At 40.9% G+C, this 23829-nt stretch overlaps 1 protein-coding gene across 1 annotated transcript in view; it reads left to right on the top strand.

Annotated features, from left to right (window-relative positions):
* The window catches only part of LOC131257843 (putative disease resistance RPP13-like protein 3), a 192468-nt gene that overhangs the window by 94117 nt on the left and 74522 nt on the right, over positions 1-23829 (top strand). Inside the window, exon 2 of the mRNA XM_058258758.1 lies at positions 2297-2423. The gene's annotated coding sequence lies outside the window, so the exon portion shown is untranslated. The remainder of the gene's footprint in view (positions 1-2296; positions 2424-23829) is intronic.

The following is a 23829-nucleotide window of genomic DNA, read 5'->3' as shown; positions in this document are numbered from 1 at the left end:
AAGGTTTCGACTGTAAAAATTTCCCTACTCACCTTTTCCTTACTGCGGTCCACTTGAGTGTTGGATCCGGCTTATTTTGGCCTCCTATCCTAAGATGAGCTCAAAAAAAGGATGAGCATGTTAGATTTATCAAAAACATCATAGTGGGCCCCACACAGGTTCCCAGCGCAGGAACTTCCTATGAAACATTCCTCACGGTTCTTTTTTATATCATGGATAAAGAATGGATGCGGATTTCTTGTAAAAGCCTTTCTCAGAAGTTCCTGGCGCTAGGAACCTAGGTGGGGCCCACTATGATGTTTATGAGAGATCCACCACATCCATCCGTTTTTGAGATCATTTCAAGATATAAGGCCGAAACGATCTAGATCCAATACTCAAGTGGGCCGTACTAAAGGAAAAGGTGAGTAGGAAATTCTTACCGTTGAAATCTCTCCAGCCATACCGTTCACAACGTCATTACTACTTGGATAAACTGAAAACACAAATATTAGCCTAATTCAAAACTTTTTGGCCCCACAAATATTTCAATTGCAGAAGTTAAATCCTCACTTTTGCTGTCCACTTGAGTATTAGACCCGGCTCATTTTTGGCCTAATGTCCTATAATGATCTCACAAAACGTATCCCCATGATGGATCTCTGGTAAACATCATGGTGGGCCTCACTGGGTTCCCAGTCAGAAACTTTACGGGAAAGGCTTTGGCAGAATTCTGCTTCCGGATTGCACACTGATTAATGTAATATTAAACTTAGTTGGGCCCACCTTAAATGTATATATATTTTATCCGCGCCATCCATCCATTTTTTCAGCTCATTTAAGAGGTTGAGTCCAAAATTTAATCATATACAAAGCTAAAGTGACCATACCATTGGAAACCGTGGGAATAATGATTTCCATGGTTGAAACTTTACCCCCACCATGATGTATACTTGTCATCCATGCTGTTAGAAAGATCATACAGATATGAGAAAAGGAAAACAAAGGGAAAACATGCATAAAGGCTTGATCCAAAACTTACTTGGCCTGAAGAATTTTTCAATGGTAGACATTCAATTCACATTGTTTATTGTGATGTGGTCCATTTAAGCTTTGGATGTGATTCATTTTAAGTCTCAAGCACTAAAATTATCTGATAAAATGGACGAACGGAGGGGATAAATTACATAAATCATGGTAATCATGGTGAAGCTCACGGGGTTTACTCGTTACAGTAAGCGTACTTCAGTACGCAATCCGCTTCCTGCGGAAAGGGATTTGGCTACTCCCTGCCATTGGCCAATGCCTTGTGGCCGGTGCTATGTGGGCCTCACCATGATGTATGAGTTTCATCCATGCGGTCTATCTATGTTTCTAGATCATTATATGGTATGAGACCAAAAATAGGTATATCCCAATCTCAAGTGGAACACATTACAAAAAAGTTGAATGAACGTCGACCGTTAAAATCTTTTTGTGGGCCATAAAAGTTTTGGATCAAGCTGATCTTTGTTTTTCCATTCATCTGGGTCTCTACGACCTAATCAACATATTAGATGTCAAATAAACAGTACATTGAGCCTTTATTGAAGCATTAGTGCAATTATTGAAAGATCTGCCATTAATTATTGTTGAAGGCTATGGGATCCCATAGTTTTATCTAAGGGTATGGGATGCACCAAAGCGCGTTATTGAAGAATATGGGATCCATGGAAAAGGACTCGGATCCGTAGGGTCGGTGTGTGTTGATGCAAAGCTTTTTGGTCTCATCATGATGTATGTGTTATATCAACACCGTTCAGTCATTTCCTAAGATTATTTTATGATATAAGCCCAAAAATGAGGCGGGTCCAAAGCTAAAGCGGAACACACTGTAAGAAGCAGTGAAGATAAACGCCCACCGTTGATTCTTTCGTAGGGCTCGCTGTGATGTCTATTTGCCATCTAACGTGTTTATAAGGTCAGATGGATTTGATCCATTATTTCTACGGCCCTCAATAAGTTTTGGATGATGAGCATTCTCATGGTGGGCCCACAACTTTGGCACACAGGGGCAGCAGGCAATCATACTACTCGTGTGCGAAGGAGTGCATAGAAAACGACTCCATTTCCTTTCCTCGTTACATTCTCCGACTGCTCTCTGACTTGGGGTGCATAGAAAACGACTCCATTTCCTTTCCTCTCTGCATTCTCCAACTGCTCTCTTACTAGTCTTCCAAATTCCAATCGTCCTGAAAAAAAAAAAAGAAGAAGAAAAAGGAAGAAGCAAATCTTGGAGAGACGCTGATCGTGTTGTTTCATTGTTTGTATTTATTAGGAGAGATGGGAAGTGAGACCGGAGTACAGCAATGGCTGATGATATTCTTTCCTTTCTCGTTCAAAAAATGAGCAAGCAGCTTGTCGATGATGTGGAGTTTTTCTTGAAATCGATCTGTCATATATAGGTAATTGGCCTCGCAATACATGTGATTCAATTTATACATCATAATATTCAAGTGTTTATTGTATACACAATAATTAGGTGGGATCCTTCTGATCAATCAATGATCTATTCCTGCTGCAATATAATGATTTTGACTACTACAAAGCTGAAGATCTCATCATGTTCATTTCATAAATTAAAACAGTTACCTCTCTCATCGGCATATGCATTTTAATTATGCACCCTTCTTGTTATGCATACTTAAACAATATGCACTTGCACAGTAGTTTACTTTATGCAAGATGAGGTGAAAGGCTCTCTTTTCTTGGACAAGGTAGGGTTGGGGAATATTAGATTGTTTAATTCTGCTGGGTAGGGCTCGGTGTTTTTCTTTTGTATTTTGTTATTTATTCACGATAGGAGTGGCCTGCGGGGGGCGGCCCTCTTGAATTTACGTGTACATGCCCCCCTGGTTTTTTAGCAATGAAGTTTTTTTTTTTCAAAAAAAAAAGGTATTGCTACGTCAAGAAAAAGGCGTTGTTTCAACCAATATTGGTCAAACGTGCAACTTAGCTAATCTATATATATATATATATATATATATATATATATATATATATATATATATGTGTGTGTGTGTGTGTGTGTGTGTGTGTGTGTGTGTGTGTGTGTATATATATATGTCCATGAGGTCAAGCTGTGTGGGCCCCACCATGATGCGTTTCGAAAATCTACCCCATCAGTTAGATGCACCATTCCATTGTGGGCCTAGGTCTCAAAAATCAAGTCAATCTGTGAATTTTGTGGGCCACACCACATACAGAAGTGAAGAGGGGTCATGCACCATTAAAACATTCATAATCATTTTTTGGGCCCACCGAGATGTGGTTTGCAAATCCAACCCATCCATTATGTGTGTCCCACTTGGATGAGGGTTCAGACCAAGTTTCAGACGCATGCAAATTTCAGGTGGGCCCCACCAAGTGCTTTTATATGTTTTAATGGTGTCTTCACATGATTTTAGATGGTATGGCCCACCTGAGTTCCGTATACGGCTGATTTTTGGGATATCACATAATTTAAAGGGAATCCATCAAATGCACTGTGTTGATGGTTGACACGCATCACGGTGGGACCCACATAGCTCAACCTTACGGGAGCTTATCGTGAGGCCGAGCACATAGTACCTTTTCCCATATATATATATATATATATATATATATATATATATATATATATATATATATATATATATATATATATATATATATATATATCATGAGAGCTTATGATGTGGGCCCCACCATGATCTATATTGGACATCCACACTGTGCATTTGGTGGGTCCCCTCTACATTACAAGATATTTTTTAAAAAATAAAAAAATCAGCTATATTTAGAACTCAAATGGGTCATACCATCGTAAAATATGTAAAATTGTGCCTAATTAAGGGCCTGAAAATTTTTTAATTAATGTGGAATATGGAAACCGCTTGATGTTTAGTGGTATTTGTTAATGCCAGACAAGGAAAGTGCTCCATCATTTTATGCTGAAATTTTTTGGTGACAAAGGTTTATCTTAATGGTGAATTCAGGATGCACTTCATGAACTTTTTAAAAAAATAAATCCAAAATGACCTGTACAATAAAGATTTTCTCCTTTATGCAATAAACAACCTAACTTCAAAGGTGTGATACTTTTCTGGGCCCACCATGATTTATGTGTTACATCCACACCATCCATCAACTTTTTTATATCATTCTAAATTATTATGCCAAAAAATATGTACATCCAAAGTTCAAGTCGACCACACCACAGAAAGTAGTGGGAATGGAATGACTACTGTTAAAACCTTCCTACTAACCTCTTCATGAGGTCATTTGCCATCTAACCTCTTCATGAGGTCACACAGACCTTGATGAAGGGAAAACACAAAAATCAGCTTGACCAGAGCCTTCTGTGGCCCTGAGAAGGTTTTAATGGTACCCTAATTCTCATTGGTCCACCCCCATACAGACATGAACATCCATCCCTGGCTATATCGAAGTAGGATAGTACGCGAACCCTACCCGGATTTTGCTGGGAGTGGATTGGGGGAGACCTTGGATACACCGAGGTGGGAGGGACCTCAAACTATGGGCCTACGGTGATGTATGTGAGTACATCCACACCGTTCATCCATATTGAAAGCTCATTTTAGGGCATAATCCAAAAAATGAAGCAGCTCCAAATCCCATATGGACCAAGGTGCAGGAAACAGTGGTGTTTAACCATTAAAAACTTCTTATGGGCCACAAAAGTCTTGGATCAAGATGATACTTGTGTGGCCTCTTCATCTAGGTCTGTGTGACCTTATCAATAGGTTGGATGGCAAATAAACATTTTGGTGGAATCCATGAAGTTTTTAATGGTGAGAATTAAATCATGACTGTTTCCTATGGTGTGGTCCGCATAAAATTTGCGTCGGCTTCATTTTTGGAATAATGCCCTAAAATGAACTTTTAAAATGGCTGGATAGTTTGGATTTAAGGTGCACACATCATTGTGAGCCCCACAGCCAGGGGTCCCACCCCTGTGGGTGGATATGGGATCTCACCTAATCCACTCTCAGATTTTGGGGGTTTAGCAGATTGTGTGGTGTGCCACATGCCACCGACCTTGGCCCTCACCGTGGGGCCCTCCTTGATGTGTATATTCTATATCCACTCCGTCCATTCATTTTACTAGATCATTATAGTGTGTGAATTCAAAAAATGAAGCAAATCCAATTATCAAGTGGACCCTACCATAGGAAACAGTGGTGAGTGACCATTAATCAGCCACAAAAGTTCTAGGCCACATGAGATTTGGATCATCCTCATTTTTGGGATCATTACCTAAAATGATTTGGAAAATGGATGAATGGCGTGGACAAAAACACACACTATGATGGGGAAGCGGATTGCGTGGTGTGCCACATTCCACCCACCTTGGCCCTAACCATGGGTCCCACCTTGATGTTTGTATTCTATATCTACGCTGTCCATCTGTTCTTTCAAATCATCTTAGGGCATTATATAAAAAATGAAGCAAATCCAATTATCAAGTGGGCCATACTGTAGGAAATAGTGGTGATGTATGTATCTTATATCCACTTGTCCGTCCATTTCTTCAAATCATTATGTGGCATTATAAAAAAAAATGAAGCAAATCCAATTATCAAGTGGGCCATACCATAGGAAATATTGATGAGTGACCATTAATGGGCTAAGAAAGCTCTAAGACACATGAGATTTGGATCATCCTCATTTTTGGGATCAATCCCTAAAAAGATTTGGAAAAATGGATGGACGGTGTGGATAAAACACATACATTATGATGGGGGCCACACAATACCGTCCAATAGCTAGGAGCTATTATGCAATCTGGATCCACAAAGCTGGGTGGGACCCTGACTATGAGGCCCATGGGGATGTATGTGACTACATTCATGCTATCCATCCATATTGAAAGCTCATTTTTGGGCATGATCCAAAAAATGAGGTAGATCCAAATCTTAGATGGGCCATAGTACAAGAAAAAGTGGTAAATAACCATTAAAAATTTCTTACGAGCTACAAAAGCTTTGGATTAAGATATATTTGTGTGGTCTCTTCATCTAGGTGTTTTTTACCTTATAAACATGTTGGTAAATAAACATTTTGATTGAATCCATGAAGATTTTAATGGTAGGGATTCAATCATGATTATTTCATAAGGGCAAATGTGTCAAATTAACATATTCCAAACATTTCAGATGTTAGTTAACAAACAGGTTGTTCTAAATTCAATACTAGGTTTTCGACTTCAGATTCAGACTTTAGATTCTGATTTCAGATTCATACTTCAACTTCAGATTTAACAAACAGGCCCTAAGACCTTGTCTATTTGAGTTGTTCTACTTACTATAAACAGTAAACTTACCATTTATAGATGACCTCTATTCCTATTAGACTTCATGATTTTTGGCCAAAAATAGAAAGTGTCCAATTTCTAAACCATTTTCATGTCGGACACGACTTCTATAACTTAAAATGATCAAAATTTAATATACTCGAAATAAAACTTAATATTTATAGTAACAACAAAAGTAAATGGGACTTATGACCGTCAAATTGATGGAATCTCGTAAATCCGGCGTGGGCAACCTCGCTTAACGGGGTTGGTTGGCTTAAGTGGGTCCTACCCCAAAATCACATATATATATATCGAAAAACTCATCTCGGTTTCCAAGATATGACTGATTTAAGGTTCTGACGGTCTGGTTCATTTCGGCTTCTGATCGGGTCTTCTCTTCATCCATCTTTGCCATGAAAGTATCTTAAATCCGCCCAACATCACTGACATTCCTACATTTAAACTTGAACATGAGAAAATCTTGATATTAATTGAGTTAATAGTTATTTACATGCATCAATAATGTCCAATAGAGCTCCCAAAGCTTAACACATGAAACCCTTCAATCAACAACTGCCTCCGATAAAAATCTGTAAAGATAATGTGATTAGTCTTCGAGGAAAAATATCTCCCTGTAGAGGAAAAAACAAACGGCCGCATGCACAATTAGATCTGAATATGTATACAAACCATACATGCAGCACACATGTGACTTGAATTCAAACGGTCTAAATATTGTAGCCCAATTGCAGTGTATACATGTGTCCAAAAAAAAAAAAGCATTAATTGCCTCTATGGCATCTCTTATCTAAAACAAGAAAAAAATGGTTTTTCTTTTTTCTTTTTTTTTTTTGAAAAAACACAGCTCGAATAATTCATTTCACCAGAAAATATACAGCCATTTAGGAGGGTCCTTACAAAAAAGGAGAGGACCCCTCCTATCGTATAACTCAATCTGCACAAAAAAACCACCCGACAAGGGAAGGAAAATGGAGAAAACAAAAGGACCCCAACTATGTAATCCTAATATTCCCCATGCCAGCTTTATCTAGGAGAAGGGCCCCACGCACCAGTCTTGGAAGGATGGCGTACGAATCGTACAACCTATTTGGGCATCCTTCACTCGCCATCCTGGCCAATGCATCTGCAACCGAGTTCCCTTCTCGGTAGATGTGGCTGAATTGAAGCTCAAGGGAATGCCGAAATAGCTGAATTTTCCCCAGCTTGTCCCAGATGTTCCAAGAGTCGTGGAAACAGGATTTTTGACCGAAATAGTAATGGTCTTCGAATCAGATTCCACCATAATTCTGGAAAGACCCAGATTAGAGCAAATAGTGATGTCGTCTAGCATCGCTTGGGACTCAACAATAGTGTTTGTAGTATGGTCATAGTTTCTGTGAAAGGTGAAAATAATGTTGCCTTGGTGATCCCGGCAGACTCCCCCCCCCCCGAACTCGGGTTACCCCTGGAAGATCCATCAACATTTAGCTTCACCCAACCCCGAGGAGGCCTGGACCAAGTGACCTTGGTGCATTTTCTTGCGGGGAGAGGGTGGGCTTTATTGATCATGAAGGCTTGGAGAGTGATGTTGTGAATCATGGAGTTCCTATCCGGGGCTTGGATGCTTGATCCTAGTTCATACAACCATCGGTTTACCTTGAATATGATCTGATTTGCAGACATTGGGTGGCCCTCAAACCGAGCCTGGTTTCTGCTGAACCAAATCTCCCATACGATGATGCTAGGTGCCAGACCGATGAGATAAGAGATTCTGAATTTCTTACTAGCTTTAGCAGTCCAGCTTTGGATTTGCGGCAGAATAGTCTGATTGGGGAGAATGGCAACTTCAAAAAGGCGGCCGAAATAGCTCCAAATACACGTAGCAATTGCGCTCTGGCAAAAGAGGTGATCCAGAGTCTCCACAGCAGCAGATGTAAAAACAGAGATATCCTGGTGGCCCTTGATCGGCGCACTGAGAGAGAGAGCTACCGGCAACTGAATTGGTGAATGGAGACGGTCATTCGGGCTATGCGAAGCCTACTGACGACCGTTGGAGTGGTTCCCACCGTCAGGATGATTCGTGGGCTGAAGGACCCAATGCTGGCTTGAAGAAGATTGCGGGATCGAATGGTGATGCTGAGTTAGCGCAGGTGGCCTGATCTGGGGGCTGTTATGATTCTGCATACAACATTCACAGAGCGAAGGTGTAAAGTAACTCCACAATTCTGCACGGCCTGATCCACGGGGACAGCTTCATGGATGACTTTCCAGGCAAAAATACTCAATTTCGGGGGGATGGTTTTGTTCCATATCCATTTGGCCCAAGGGAGAAGAGGAAGGTGCTGCCTGATGCCATTCCAAGCCGATTTGATTGAGAACTTACCTGTCGCAGTTAGGTCCCAAATGAGATGATCCGGCTTATCTGTTAATGCAATTGGAATGGCAGAAATTGTCTGCATCGCTGCTGGGGTAATATATGGCTAAATTTCTGACAAATTCTGAGAAGCTGGATGAGCAAAAAATTCTTTGACAAAAGCTTCCTTGAGATGATTGGGGATAGGCCTGATGGTCGCACCAGCAAGAAGGCCTTTTCCTGACCAGTTCTGAGACCAAAATTTAATCTTCCCTTCCCCTATCAACCATCTCGAATGGTGAAATAACGTATTGCAGGGTTCTGAAAATCTCTTTCCAGGAGAGTGTACTGGCTGAACCATTATTTCCTTACGCTGCAACAATCTTCTGGAAATATTTGGCTGAAAAAAAATTAGCCCATAAAGACTTGCCTTGCAGAAGACACCATCCCATCTTTATTCTGAATGCTTGCGTGGTGTCACCAAAAGTTCGGATGCCTAAGCCTCCTTCCTGAATAGGGGTGCACAAGGACGACCATCTGATCCAGTGCATCTTCTTACCTCGTTTGGAAGAGCCCCAGAAGAAGTTCGCCATCGCTCGATCGATTGATTTCGATACAGATTTGGGAATGGTAATGGCAGCGAGCACATGGATGGGAATTGCGGCCAAAACGTGTTTAATCAACACCATCTTGGCCGCCTGGTTGAGAAGCCTTGCCTTCCAGCCATCGATTCTGCTAGTAATCTTTTGGATGAGTGGTTGTAAGAGAGAGGCAGAACTTCTTCCTTTAGAAAGAGGAACACCAAGATACATAGTAGGGAGCGTTGCCTGCCTGAACCCAGTTAATGTACGAAGCTTCTGATTCTTGAGTCTTGAAGATTTTGTCAGGGTTATGAAGGATGTCTTGGAGGCATTCACCTTTTGGCCAGAAGCATTCTCGTACTGTGTGAGGAATTTGAGAAGAGTTCGCACATTGGATAACCTGCCATTGAGAAACAAAATAGCATCGTCAGCGAAAAAGAGGTGGATGATTGTTGGGCAATTCCGGGGCAATTTGAAAGGCTGGCAACATCCAGAAGAGAATAGCTTGGACAATCCCCTACTGAAAACTTCTGCCGCAAGGATGAAGATGGATGGAGAGAGTGGATCCCCTTGCCTCAAACCCCTTGAAGATTTGAAGAAGCCAAAGCTTCTGCTATTAATAAGGACGGAAAACCAATTATCTTCCCAGCATTGCTGAACTCCCGATATCCATTGCGGTTCAAACCCGAATCTATTGAGAACCTGGGGTGATAAAGCCCCATTCAAGCCGGTCATACGCTTTCTCCATGTCGATTTTGATGATCAAGTTCCCGCCGAAAGCCTTGCAGTCAATCTCATAAGCCATCTCTCTAGCAATAGAAATGTTCTCAATTATGGATCTTCCTTGGACAAAAGCACCCTGCTCCTCAAAAATCAATGAAGGGAGAATGGTTGCAAGCCTTACCGCCATGATCTTTGATAAAATCTTCATTATACAGATGCTTGGAATGCCCTTGGAATCCCCCCCGCGGAAGAAGTCCTTGGCTGCTTCATGAAGATCATTCCCTATAATCTCCCAGCAAGATGAGAAAAAAGCTCCTCCAAAACCATTAGGCCCAAGGGCTCTATCAATCGGGATAGATAGAGCGGCCCCCTTAACCTCCTCTATCGTTGGGGGCTTCTTGAGGTCCGCGTTCATTTGGCTAGAAAAGAGCCTGGGAATATAGTTGACTATATCCCCAATGTGATCGGAAGAGCCGGAGGAAAAAAGGTCTTTGAAGAAAGAGACCGCTTCCTCACCAATGTCTTCGGTCTTTTCGATCGGCTCTCTTGTGACTCTTTTCATCTTGAAGATTTTCAGCCTTCGGCGTCTGTTCACTCCCAAGTATAGGGTTGTGATGTAGTAATAAACTCGGTGAGACCGAGGTCGAGTCCCAAGGGACTGATACATGTACGTAATCTTGAAACTAAATAGAACTAGAACTAGAATGAGATGAAATCTAAATCGAATGAATTTGAGGGAATAATGGTGATATATTAATCTAAAACTTGAGAGAAATCAGAGATAAGAAACTAGGGATTCAGAGAATCCACTTGTAGAGATCAGGGAGATCTTTATGCCTGCTTCAAAATTCATGGAACTTAAACTGAACTTCCTCTGATATAATTTTTTAAAAGATGAAAGGTATATGAATTAGAATGGATTCCATCACCAAACCATGCCCAGGAGACAAAGTCAATAATAGAATTAAACTAATTACGAACCAATCAGATGTTTATGAAGGTTAGGAAGGATACCGTCATCCAACCATGCCCAGGAGACGATGGCGAATAACAGGGCTTCCTGACGCCATAATCAAAATAAGGAAAAAGAAATACTCAAAGCCATTGTAAACCCATTATAATTTCAGTCACAACCGGCCATTAAAAACTACAAATATTCCCACAATAAAATTAAATAAAAAAATCCTTTCAATCTAAACAAAAGAAAAACCAGATAATACTCTCTCTCTCTGCTTACATCAGCCCAAGCCTTGCTCACGTGCAGCCACCGCCTCCAACTTCCCTTCTCAGCTCCCCCTTGCAATCGTCCAAGCCCAAAACCCCCGATTCTTCCCCCCTTTTTCTTCCCCTCTCTCCCTTTTATCTCACGACTGAGGGAGGTGGATAGCTGTTTACACACAACCTCAGAAGTCGATGTGGAAACTTTTCGCACTCCCTGCGTGCGTAAGCGTAAACTGTCTTGCGCTCGACCGGTGTTTTTGGACGGTGCACGACTTCACCTTCCATTCTTTCATCATATCTAGGGTCGGCCTGGGCTTGTGCTCCATGTGGATGGTCCGAATTTTCTATCTCAGAAGATTTGGTGGGCCACATCTTTCCCGAACGTCCGAAAATCGCGTGCGTGCGTATCTTGCGCACAGGAACTGCACTGAGCTCTCGGTGGGGCCCACTGAGGCTGTCTTTTGAAAAATCCCCCCATCAATCTTACAGCCGTTCAACAAGTGTTGGAATGGTTGGGATGCCATTATCGCTGTCTTTTTGAAATTATGTCACCTAGGCTTGGATTATAGGAAGCCTGGACTTATGATGGACGGTCTGGATCGGAGAGACAGCTCGTGATAGTGGCCCACAAGGAAGAATCGCAAGCTCTGTTGCGCAACAGAGCTTCCGCGTCTTTGCTGTGATGTCGGTGGAGTCCATGATCGAGTTCGGTTGAGAAATCCACACCGTCCATTGAAATCCTTGCGAAAAACCATTCGGGAATGGTAAATTTTAGAGTGAAATCGGTGGGGTACACAAGATCTTCTACTCCCCCGTCCATCCTGCGTTTAACGGCTGGGATCGTGAAGATGCTTGCATAGTGGCAAAAAGACACTTAGGCGTTGGTCTTGGCCATCTTATAAGACATGTGAACGGGTCGGATCATCGAACTGAGGAGCGAGTGGGGCCCACTGCTGAAAAACGGACGGACAGCGTCCGTCCGCTGTTGCTGCGGAAGAAGAAGACGGGTCAGCCCGTCTTTGACCGGGCTGACCGTCCGGTGCACGGCCGGTGCGTGTACACTATGTACACGCACTGTACATGTAGGGTCCACTGTGATGTTCGTGAGACATCTGCTCCGTCCATTTGCTGTGTCACTCCATTTAAGGCATTGAGAACAAAATTGAAGCATTTTCAGATGCCAGGCGGGCCCCAAATCACTGATTTATGGGCTGATCTGTCCGTTGGGCCACTTCCAGAGGGATCCAATGGCTGAAATTTGACGTGTACGGTTAGTTTTTGGTCCTCGAGCCATGTATAAAGTTTCGAGACGAACAGATGATGGAAACCTAGTGATCTTGCATTCTGGCTGACTTTCAGGCCGCTTGAGCTTCAGTTTCTCGATTTTCGCGGATCCCTGGCGTGTAATTCCATCGATCTTGGTCCCCTGGAGTCCGTCCCTTGCCTTTGGTGTCATCAGAGCGTTAAATCCATGGTCTAGACACCCTTTTTCAGTCCATGCTCGTAAATACACTCTGCATCACAAACACGATTAAATCGGGCCATTGAACGGTATCATGCTTGTAAATCCAGGTAATAATTGAGTCTAATATGTAATATTTGACCCTCAACAGCTCGTCACCCCCAACCAGCATTTTGCTAGTCCCGAGCAAAATATGCGAAAATTACTTTCAGAACTAAAAGACAATTCCTGTAAACCCGAGTGTCTTGTGAACAAATAGTCGAGATGTGAAAATTCTAAGATTCATGAATGTTGGGCATAATTCTCTCCTAGACTCAAGCACATGATAACTTCATAATTAAGTTCAAAATATTAGTCTATCAATTTGAACAATTCTAAACATTGAATTCCATGGATGTATAGTGTAATCTCGACTTATCAACATTAAGATTCACCTCTCTATTTAAGGATATCATTGGTAACCAATAAGAGAATTCACGATAGCCAAAACTTACCTCACAGATTATCTTTTTATTCTTTTAATTTTTAATTTTTTCATTAAAAGTAACACCAAGAAGGGGAATCAAATCCCCGCTTATAGGGAGCAAACCTATGGTGAAGACTGTACACCCAACCTTTTTTGAAAGTCAACCTTGGGGAATTAAACCTTCACCTGTAGGGAGCAAACCTATGGTGAAGACCATTCACCTAATCCTTTCAATTTCTCAGGTTGGTTCCTTCCATGCTTAATGATCACCAAGTTAATCCTTAAATATCGATTGAAACCTTAATGTGTAAGCGAGATATGACATGTAAAATTATGATTCAATCAATGTTTAAAACTTCTAATCATGGATTAATAGTTCTAACTTAACTGTGAAATCTAACAAATAGTTGAATCCAAGAGACGTAAATCCACAACACCCATATCTTATAATTCTAAATCAATGATGATCGTTAAAATCACATCGAATTCACAAGAATTTCCAAAAAAAATTTAAAATTTTTTCACACAATTTGCTCAAGATCGAGAAAGTACTGATTAGGTGACCAAATCTCCCACCCCCAACCTAAAATCTACATTGTCCTCAATGTAAAAGAATAAGCATGCAATGCACATGGGACAACGAAAGTAAATGAGAAGTGATGGGAAGATAATACCTGAACGAAAGAATCAAGAGGCTTTCCATAAATATCTACGTAAAAGGGGGTCAGTACAAGAGAGAAACCAACAAAAATAAAGATAAAATCCTACCTATACCACTTTCGCAGGTGCTCTCGATTGCATTTAGCGTATGCAATAAGCCTTTAAACCCCTAGGTTGCCCCTAGTGGACGAGTTGTAGTCTCGTGAGGGTTTGCAGCAATGTTACCCACAAACATTGAACTAAGAAAATAAAACGGAATGAAAAGCTAGGATGCCTGCCAGGAGTGCTAAGTTTATCATCTATCCTAAAGCAGTATAAAACAAACTACCCTAGTCCTATGAAAGCAGGGAAAAACTACTCGATCATACCGCAAGGTTCCTCTTCCGGCCAATATCTTGACAAGTTTCTTAGTAAGTTCCTCAACAGGATCATCCAAAAGCCCTTTTTGCAATAGGCTTGGACGCTCTGGAGCATGACTTTCCAGAGAAACTTATGTACCTCATAAGAAATTTTCCATTGAATTGCTTGAGGTATCCAGAGTATATACGATTCACCTGTGACAAAAGAAGTTTTAACATTAGTATCCCATAGTGAAACAAAGACTACAAGTAAATAAAGTTTAGAAAACTTTTTAAGAAGTGATGTAGTCTCAACACATTCCGAAGTTCCAAACTTCGGTTCAATTTCCAGCTCCTCTTCCTTTACTGGTAGACATTTAGGATCAGGGGAAGAAGGGGCTTCAGAATAAGGGTTCTCTCGGTCAGTGATGACTACCGAGATGTCGTCTTGCAAGGCATCCACTTTATCCTTTGACATGGGATCGTTTGAATCTGCAAAGTATGCCAAGCAATCATCCAAAGAGTTGGGAAGTTCAGCTGAGTGTGACTTATTTTTCCCATTGTAGCTCGCGATGATCTGCCTAAGGAAACCATCATCCTTGACAGTAGCCAGATGTACGCTTTCTTCCTCCAGTCCTGCACAGACAGATTGAAAATCAATAGGGTAAGCATCGATGTGATCACTTTGTTTATTGAGACTACTCAATCGAGGCGTTGAATTGTCAAATGTGTATAGCTCAGATGGTGGCCTCAATTGAGTGGTTTCAAATTCCAGGGTCGTAGCGAGCAACTCGTCCTTCTCCTGAATCACATCATCATTCGATTCAGAGGCGTGGTCCAAACATGTTTCACAAGAGTTAAAAGGGTCGGTTGTAAGGAGCTCTTCCTCCACCTTTAAATCAGACATGTCAGGTGAGGGGAGTGACTCATTATGACCGACCACTTTGTGTGCATCTTGATCATTGACCTGGACCAACCTTGAGATGGATTCCAGGGGAACTGTGGCTACACATTCAGGATCGCCGTCCCAATATTCATCATATTCTAGTTCAGTGCAGTGCACATTTGGGATGGGATCGCCTTCCTCACATTCTATTCCTAAATTTGGTTGAGGTTCAAATAAACTAACCTTTACCTCATCATTGAAATCCTGTGTGTCATGTAAGGAAGGTGTGTCATCATCACTATATTTAAAAGACACCCATGTATCTTCACCATTCCTTTGAACAGTCATCGAGATCTTCTCATCAGGAGATTGAACCGCATGCTCATTAATGGAATCCAACTCCTCATTCTAAATTCCAGATTCCTTCAAAAGTGAGTGAGGATCACTTTCCTCGCATTGTATTTTTAGATTGGGTTGTGGTTGGGATGAGAAAGCTTCCTCTATCCTTTTGAGGTGCGAAGTGAGTGTTTCCATTGCTTTTCTAATTTCCGCAAGACAGGCCATGTCATGTTGAAGTGAATCCTCTTGGGTCATTTCTGGTTGGATTTCAAAGGTATGGGATCCAAGAGAATTATTATAACATGTTGATGGTTCATTTACCCAATTTTGATGTTCCCACCGGTTATAGTCATACTGATCATAGGTGGGAGAATCTGCTGGTTGGTAATACTTATTATCACTCATGATATAATCACGCATTGTTTTCTTTTTATCAGATGGGTGATAATAATTCTCACAACCATAATTATGATAACCCCAACACTCACGTACTGTTTTGTTAATCCGTGGGGTGTAATTGTTCTCCTGCATATAATCACGTAAGGACTTCTTAGCCGGTGGATCTTTATATTCTGATCGGTTCTCACGGATAGTTTCAGAAAAGTTTTAAGACATAGGTTGATTTATATCTTCATCATCCCAAAATAGGTTATTCTTCTCAGCATACTGACGTTCCCACTCGTGCATATACATGATGAAACCCTTAATCTGAATTTAATCCTAAGAAAAACAGAAGAAAAGATCCTACAACAATGTGTAAAGTAAGAGGAGGAGAAGTTAGAAAGAAGGTACCGCATGAGAAGTTCCTATGTTAAGACCCTGAAAAAAGAAAAACAAAAGAGATTAGTTTCTAAAATACAAAGTCTAAAGTTAGAAAGTTCCTACAATTGAAATAGAATGTTAGTTTCTAAAAAAGAAAGTTCCCTAAACCTAAAAGCTAAGTTAGTTTCAAAAAAGAAAACCTAAAATAGAAAATCTAAACCTAAAAATAAACTAATTCTTGAAAAGGAAAGTTTCTAAAAATAAAATAAAGGAAATATGAGTTAGTTTCTAAAATTAAAAAGAATTTCTAAAAAGGGAAATAACTAACCTAGTTTCTAGAAACAAAAGAGGAAAGTTTCTAAAAATAAACTAGTTCCTAAAAATAGAAAAATACTAGAAAATAGAAAATTTCTAAAATTAAAAGAAAGCCTAGAATAAGAAAATTTCTAAAACTCAAACAATAATTCTAAAAATAGAAAAAGTAGAGGAATTAGAAAGGGATTACCAATTTAGAAGTTATTTCAGGATCCTACAAAACAGGAAAGTTAGTTCTAAAAATCAAATAGAAAAAAAAAAAGTCTAAAACTAAAGTTAGTAAAATCTTAATATTAAACTGATTCTAAATCCAATTAATTTAAGAGAATCGTAGCTGTCAATCCCCAGCAACGGCGCTAAAACTTGTTCACTCCCCAAGTATAGGGTTGTGATGTAGTAATAACCTCGCTGAGACCGACGTCGAATCCCAAGGGACTGAAACTAAATAGAACTAGAACTAGAATGAGATGAAATCTAAATCGAATGAATTTGAGGGAATAATGGTGATATATTAATCTAAAACTTGAGAGAAATCAGAGATAAGAAACTAGGGATTCAGAGGATCCACTTGTAGAGATCAGGGAGATCTTTATGCCTGCTTCAAAATTCATGGAACTTAAACTGAACTTCCTCTGATATAATTTTAAAGAGATGAAAGGTATATGAATTAGAATGGATTCCATCACCAAACCATGCCCAGGAGACAAAGTCAATAATAGAATTAAACTAATTACCAACCAATCAGATGTTTATGAAGGTTAGGAAGGATACGGTCATCCAACCATGCCCAGGAGACGATGGCGAATAACAGGGCTTCCTGACGTCATAATCAAAATAAGGAAAAAGAAATACTCAAAGCCATTGCAGATCCATTGTAATGTCAGTCACAACAGGCCATTAAAAAGTACAAATATTCTCATAATAAAATTAAATAAAAAATCTCTTCAATCTAAACAAAAGGCACACGCATACAATCTCCCTTCACTCTACAAGCTTCACCTCTTAGCCCTAGCTAAGAGGTTTAGCTGTTTATGCACAGCCTCAGAAGTCGGTGTGGTAAATTTCTGCACTCCCTGCGTACGTAAGCGTAAACCGACTTGTGCTTGACCGGTATTTTTGGACCGTGCACGATTTCACCTTCAGATCTTTCATCATATCTAGGGTTGGCCTGGGCTTGTGCTCCATATGGATGGTCCGGATTTGCCATCTCAGAAGATTTGGTGGGCCACATCTTCCCAAAAGTCCGAAAATCGCGGGCGTGGGTAACTTACGCACAGGAACTGCGCTGAGCTCTCGGTGGGGCCCACTGAGGCTGTCTTTTGGAAAATCCACGACGTCCACCAAATTACTCTTGGAATTTCGGTCAGGAAAGGATCGTTTTTTGCTGTCCGTTGATGCGGCCTACCTGATTAATATTACACCTGTTCAACCAGTGTTGGAATGGTTGGGATGCCATTATCGTTGTCTTTTTGAAATTATGTCACCTAGGCTTGGATTATAAGAAGCATGGACTTATGATGGACGGTCTGGATCGGAGAGACAGCTTGTGATGGTGGCCCACAAAGAAGAATCGCAAGCTCTGTTGCGAAACAGAGCTTCTGCGTCTTCGCTGTGAAAGACGATGGGCCCATGACCAGCGTATACTCAAAAATCCGATCCGTCCATTGAAATCCTTGCGAAAAACCATTCGGGAATGGTAATTTTTAGAGTGAAATCGGTGGGGTACACAAGATCTTCTACTCCCCCGTCCATCCTGCGTTTAACGGCTGGGATCGTGAAGATGCTTGCATAGTGGCAAAAAGACACTTAGGCGTTGGTCTTGGCCATCTTATAAGACATGTGAATGGGTCGGATCATCGAACTGAGGAGCGAGTGGGGCCCACAGCGATCACCCCATGGGTTTAGTGTTCACTCCCTAAGTATAGGGTTGTGATATAGTAATAAACTCGGTGAGACCGAGGTCGAATCCCAAGGAACTGATACCTGTGCGTAATCTAAAACTAATTAGAATTAAAACTAGACTAAGATAAAATCTAAATCGAATGTAATTTGATTAATAATGATGAAATAATTATCTAAGATTTTAAGAATTCAGGGAAAGGACACTAAGGATTTAGAGGATCCACTTGTAGGGATTAGGGAGATCTTATGCCTGCATCAAGAATCATAGAAATTAAACTGAACTTACTTGATTTAGTCTTCACAAGATGAAAGGTATATGAATTAGAATGAATTTCATCACCAAACCATGCCCAGGAGACAAGACAAACAATAGAATTAACCTAATTACCAACCAATCAACAATGCCTGAAGGTTAGGAAGGGTACCGTCATCCGACCATGCCCATGAGACTATGGTGAACAATAGGGCTTCCTGACGTCATAAACATAAAAAGAGAAGGAAGATGCTCAAAGCTATCGCAGACCCATTGTAATTTCAGTCACAACAGACCATTAAAAACTAAAAACATTCCCTTAATAATCAAACCACAATCAAGTTCAATGCACAATTTAATAGTTAAATCAAGGCATAAAAATAGAGTCTCCCATCTCACTACAAGCTTAACCTCTTAGCCCTAATTTAGAGATTTCAGCCAAGCATGATCATGCTAGAACCAAAGAAAAACATCAAAGGAAAGAAATAAATATCACGTGCAACCACCCCCGCTAAATTCCACGTCCAGCCCTCCCTTCAATCCCTGTCTCTTTCCTGTCTTTTTCTTTTCCAATCAGCCCAACTCCCCTTCTTATAAGCAACCGAGGTTGGCTGGGAGGTGCTGAAACTCCACGCTGAAGTTTCCTTACGTAGCAACAAGTAGTCCAGGAAATTCAGAATTATCGCAGTATGGGCAGAACCTGTTTCGGCAGCTAAGAAAACGACATCTATTCTCCCACTTTCTAATCTTTCTTTTCAAAGCAACAACATCCCTTGGGGAATATTTGGATGATCTACATGATGGACAGTTTGGATCATCCATCTGATTAAAGATCGTGGCCCACAGGATTTCGGAACATCCGAAAATCGCGGTCGTGCGGAAACAGGGCCCTCGGACTGACGCTGGATGTTGGTGGGGCCCACTTCCTAGTGTTTCTAGACAAATCCAGTCCGTTCATTGGATTTCTTATGGAAAATCAGTGGGGGATGGTGAAATTGGAATGATTTTGGCGTGGCCCAAATGTTCTTCCAATCAGTCGTCCATCTTGCGTTTGAATGGTTGGGAACCAATCCTTGCTTGTATTTTACAATTCCGTCACCTAGGTCGTGGTGATATGGGCCGTATAATTATGATGGACGGTCCGGATCAGTTCATTGCATCACGGTGGTGGGCCACAAGAATCACCCGCAACCTTTGTTCGCAGGCAGAAAATACGGCAGTTGCCGTTTATGAAACAGGCTCGGTCAGCGTCTGTTTTGATTGCGTTATTGGTCTGGTGTAACGCAAGTGAACGTGCTCTGTGTACACGCCAGTCACATAAAGTGGCTCCCTTGATGTTTCTATAAAATCCACACCGACCATCTGCTTACCCATCTCATTTTAAGCGTTGAACCTAAACTTGAAGCAGATCCAAACATCAGGTGGGCCTTTAATTGTTGATGTGTGGGCTGATATGTCCGTTGGGCCACTTCTACAATGATTCGATGGCTGAAATTTGATATGTACGGTTAATTTATGGCCTTCAGACCATGTATGAAGTTTCGAGCCGAATGGATATTGGAAACCTTGTAATCTTGCATTCTGCGCCAGTTTCGGGCCTCTTTAACGTGAACGGCTTTATTTCCTCGGATCCTTGGTGTGTAAATCCTCTATCTTGGTCCCATGGAGTCCCGTCCAATGCCTTGGTGATGCTTGAGCGTCAAATCCATGCCTTTAGCATCCTTTTCAATCCATGCTCGTCAATTCTCCTTGCATCACAAACACGGTTAAAATAGCCCGTTAAAACATTATCATGTTCGTAATTCAGGAAATAACTGGGGTCTAATATGCAATATTTGACCCTCAACACAACCCCCAACTAATATTTTGCTAGTCCCAAGCAAAGTATGCGAAAAGTAAGTTGAGAATTACAGAACAATTTCTATAAACTCGAGTGATTTTTGCAGAATAATCCAGATATGAGAATTCTAAGATTCATGAATGTTAGCATTACTTTCTCTTGAAATCAAGCTCACAGTAAACTTCATAATCAAGCTTAAATATTAATCCAATAATTAGAACGATTCTAAATATTGAGTTCCATGGGTGTATCGTGTAATCTCGGCTTATCATCAAGGTTCACTTCTTAATTTCATGATATTATCGGTAAACACTAAGATAATTCATAATAACTAAAACTTTCCTCATGGATCATCTCTTCATTAATCGACCTTTGATATATTTTTTTTCATTAAAATACCGTCAAGGGGAGAAATCAAATCTTCATCTATAAGGAGCAAACCTATGATGAAGACCATTGCCCACCCCTTTCCGTCGGCTACTTTGGGAAATTGAACCTTCACCTATAGGGAGCAAACCTATGGTGAAGATTATTCACCCAATCCTTTCAATTTTCTCAGCCCGGTTCCTTTCATGCTTAGTGAGTACCAAGTAAATCCTTCAATATCAAACTGAAACCTTAATGTGAAAGCGAGATGTGACATGTGAGATCATAACTCAATCAATGTTTATAACTTCTAATTCTGGATTAACAATTCAATCTTAATTATGCAATCCAACAGATATTGAATCCAAGCGTCTTAAATTTCCAACATCATGAATCTTGAAATTCCAAGTGCCCTAGATGACTGTCAAAATCCCTTCGAATTCACAAGAAAGTCCAGAAAAATTAAAAATTTTCACAATTTTTGTTCAAGACCAAGAAAATGCTGATTAGGTCACCTAATCTCCCACCCCTAACCTAAAATCTACATTGTCCTCAATGTAAAAGATATGAGCGTGCAATGCACTTGGGACAACAAAAAGTAAATATGAAGTGATGGAAAGATAGTACCTGGATGATGAATCAAGAGACACTTTCCAAGAGATCGCAGCATGGGCGTCGGTCAGCACGAGAGAGAAGGCAACACGAAAACAACAAAAATAAAATCCTACCTATACCACTTTCGTAGGTGCTCTCGATTGCATTTAGCGTATGCAACAAGCCTTTAAACCCCTAGGTTGCCCCTAGTGGACGAGTTGTAGTCTCGTGAGGGTTTGAAGTAATGTTACCCACAAACATTGAACTAACTAAAAACGAAATGAAATGAAGAGCTGGGTTGCCTCCCAGGAGCGCTAAGTTTACCATATTCAGCCAGACAAATAAAGCAACTACCCTAGTCCTATGAAAGCGATAAAGCTACCTATACCTCCATCAGACTAGGAGATCAATCCTGATAAACAGGAGTAATCAAGGGCATGGACATATCCTCTGAATCAAATTTCTCGACAAATGGTTTCAATCGATGTCCATTGACTTTAAACTCCTTGCCATTGTCGGGATCTCTTATCTCAACGGTCCCATGAGGAAAAACAGTAACAACAATGTAAGGGCCGGTCCAACGAGATCGAAGCTTACCCGGAAAGAGATGTAATCGAGAATTGTACAAAAGGACCTTCTGACCAGGCGTGAATGATTTTCGTAAAATGTGTTGGTCATGAAATGCTTTCATCTTGTCCTTGTAAATTCTCGAATTATCGTACGCATCATTCCGGATTTCCTCAAGTTCATTCAATTGAAGTTTGCGTAGTGAGCCAGCGTTGTCCAGATTGAAATTAAGATTTTTGATCGCCCAATATGTTTTATGTTTCAGTTCCACAGGCAAGTGACAAGCTTTCCCATAGACAAGTCTAAAGGGAGACATTCCAATAGGGGTTTTAAAGGCAGTACGGTATGCCCATAAGGCATCGGTCAATCGGATTGACCAATCCTTACGATCAGGGTTAACCGTTTTCTCCAAAATGTGTTTAATTTCCCTATTAGAAATCTCGGCTTGCCCACTTGTCTGTGGGTGGTACGGGGTGCTCACCTTATGAGAGATACCGTATTTCTTCATTAAGCTCTCAAATGGTTTATTACAAAAGTGTGAGCCCCCATCACTAATGATGGCTCGAGGCGTTCCGAATCAAGAAAGGATGTTTTCTTTTAGGAATTTAATGACCGTGCGATGGTCATTAGTTCGACACTGATCGCTTCACCCATTTAGTGACATAATCCACTACGAGCAAAATATACGATTTCCAAACGATTGAGGGAATGGTCCCATGAAATCGATGCCCCAAAGAATCAAATGCTTCAATGATAAGGATGGGATTCAAAGGCATCATATTTCAACGGGATAATGCTCCCAATTTCTGACAACGCTCACAAGCTTTGCAAAACTCATGAGTGTCCCTAAACATAGTGGGCCAGTAAAAGCCACACTGCAGAATCTTGGCCGTGGTCTTTTTAGCAGAAAAGTGACCACCATAGGCCTGTGAATGACAAAAGGAGATGACGCTCTGATGCTCATCGTCTGGTACACATCTCCTTAGGATTTGGTCTGGGCAATATTTAAATAAATAAGGATCATCCCAGAAAAAGTTGCGCACCTCGGTGAAGAATTTCTTCTTATCTTGCACAGTCCACTGTGTCGGTATGGCACCTATAGCAAGATAATTAACAATATCAGCGAACCAAGGTGAATGGGAGACTCTGAACAGTTGTTCATCAGGGAACATGTCGTTGATATGGGTCGTCTCAAGGAAATCAGAGGTATTAAGGCGAGAAAGGTGATCGGCCACAACGTTCTCTACTCCCTTTTTATCTTTAATTTCCAAATCAAATTCTTGGAGTAGAAGGATCCATCGTATCAGGCGGAGCTTAGAATCATTCTTAGAAAGAAGATACTTCAGTACCGCATGATCTGTATAGATAATGATCTTGGATCCGATTAGGTAGGACCTAAATTTGTCCAAGGCGAACATTACGGCTAAGAGTTCCTTTTCCGTAGTTGAGTAGTTTACTTGGGCCGAATTTAAAGTCCTACTCGCGTAATGGATGACATAGGGTCTCTTATCCTTTCTCTGGCCTAGAATCGCTCTAAGAGCATAATCAGAAGCGTCGCACATAAGCTCAAAAGGAAGGCTCCAGTCGGGTGGCTGCATGATAGGTGCAGTGGTTAACATGCCCTTAAGCTTGGTGAAAGCTTCCTGGCATTGCTCACCCACTCGTATGGTGCATCCTTTTGAAGAAGATTATATAAGGGACGAGAGAGGAGACTAAAGTCCTTTATGAATCGCTGTAAAATCCCCTGCGTGTCTTAAGAAGGACCGCACGTCTCCGATGTTCTTGGGTGGAGATAGGTTAGAGACAAGATCAATTTTTACCTTATCTACCTCGATTCCTTTGGACGAGATGATATGCCCAAGGACAATTCCCTTCTGAACCATGA

Source organism: Magnolia sinica, chromosome 10 (genome assembly GCF_029962835.1).
Source record: "Magnolia sinica isolate HGM2019 chromosome 10, MsV1, whole genome shotgun sequence".
Lineage (NCBI taxonomy): Eukaryota > Viridiplantae > Streptophyta > Magnoliopsida > Magnoliales > Magnoliaceae > Magnolia > Magnolia sinica.
The sequence above is the reverse complement of the archived record's forward strand: the minus strand, read 5'-3'. Positions and strand labels throughout refer to the sequence as shown.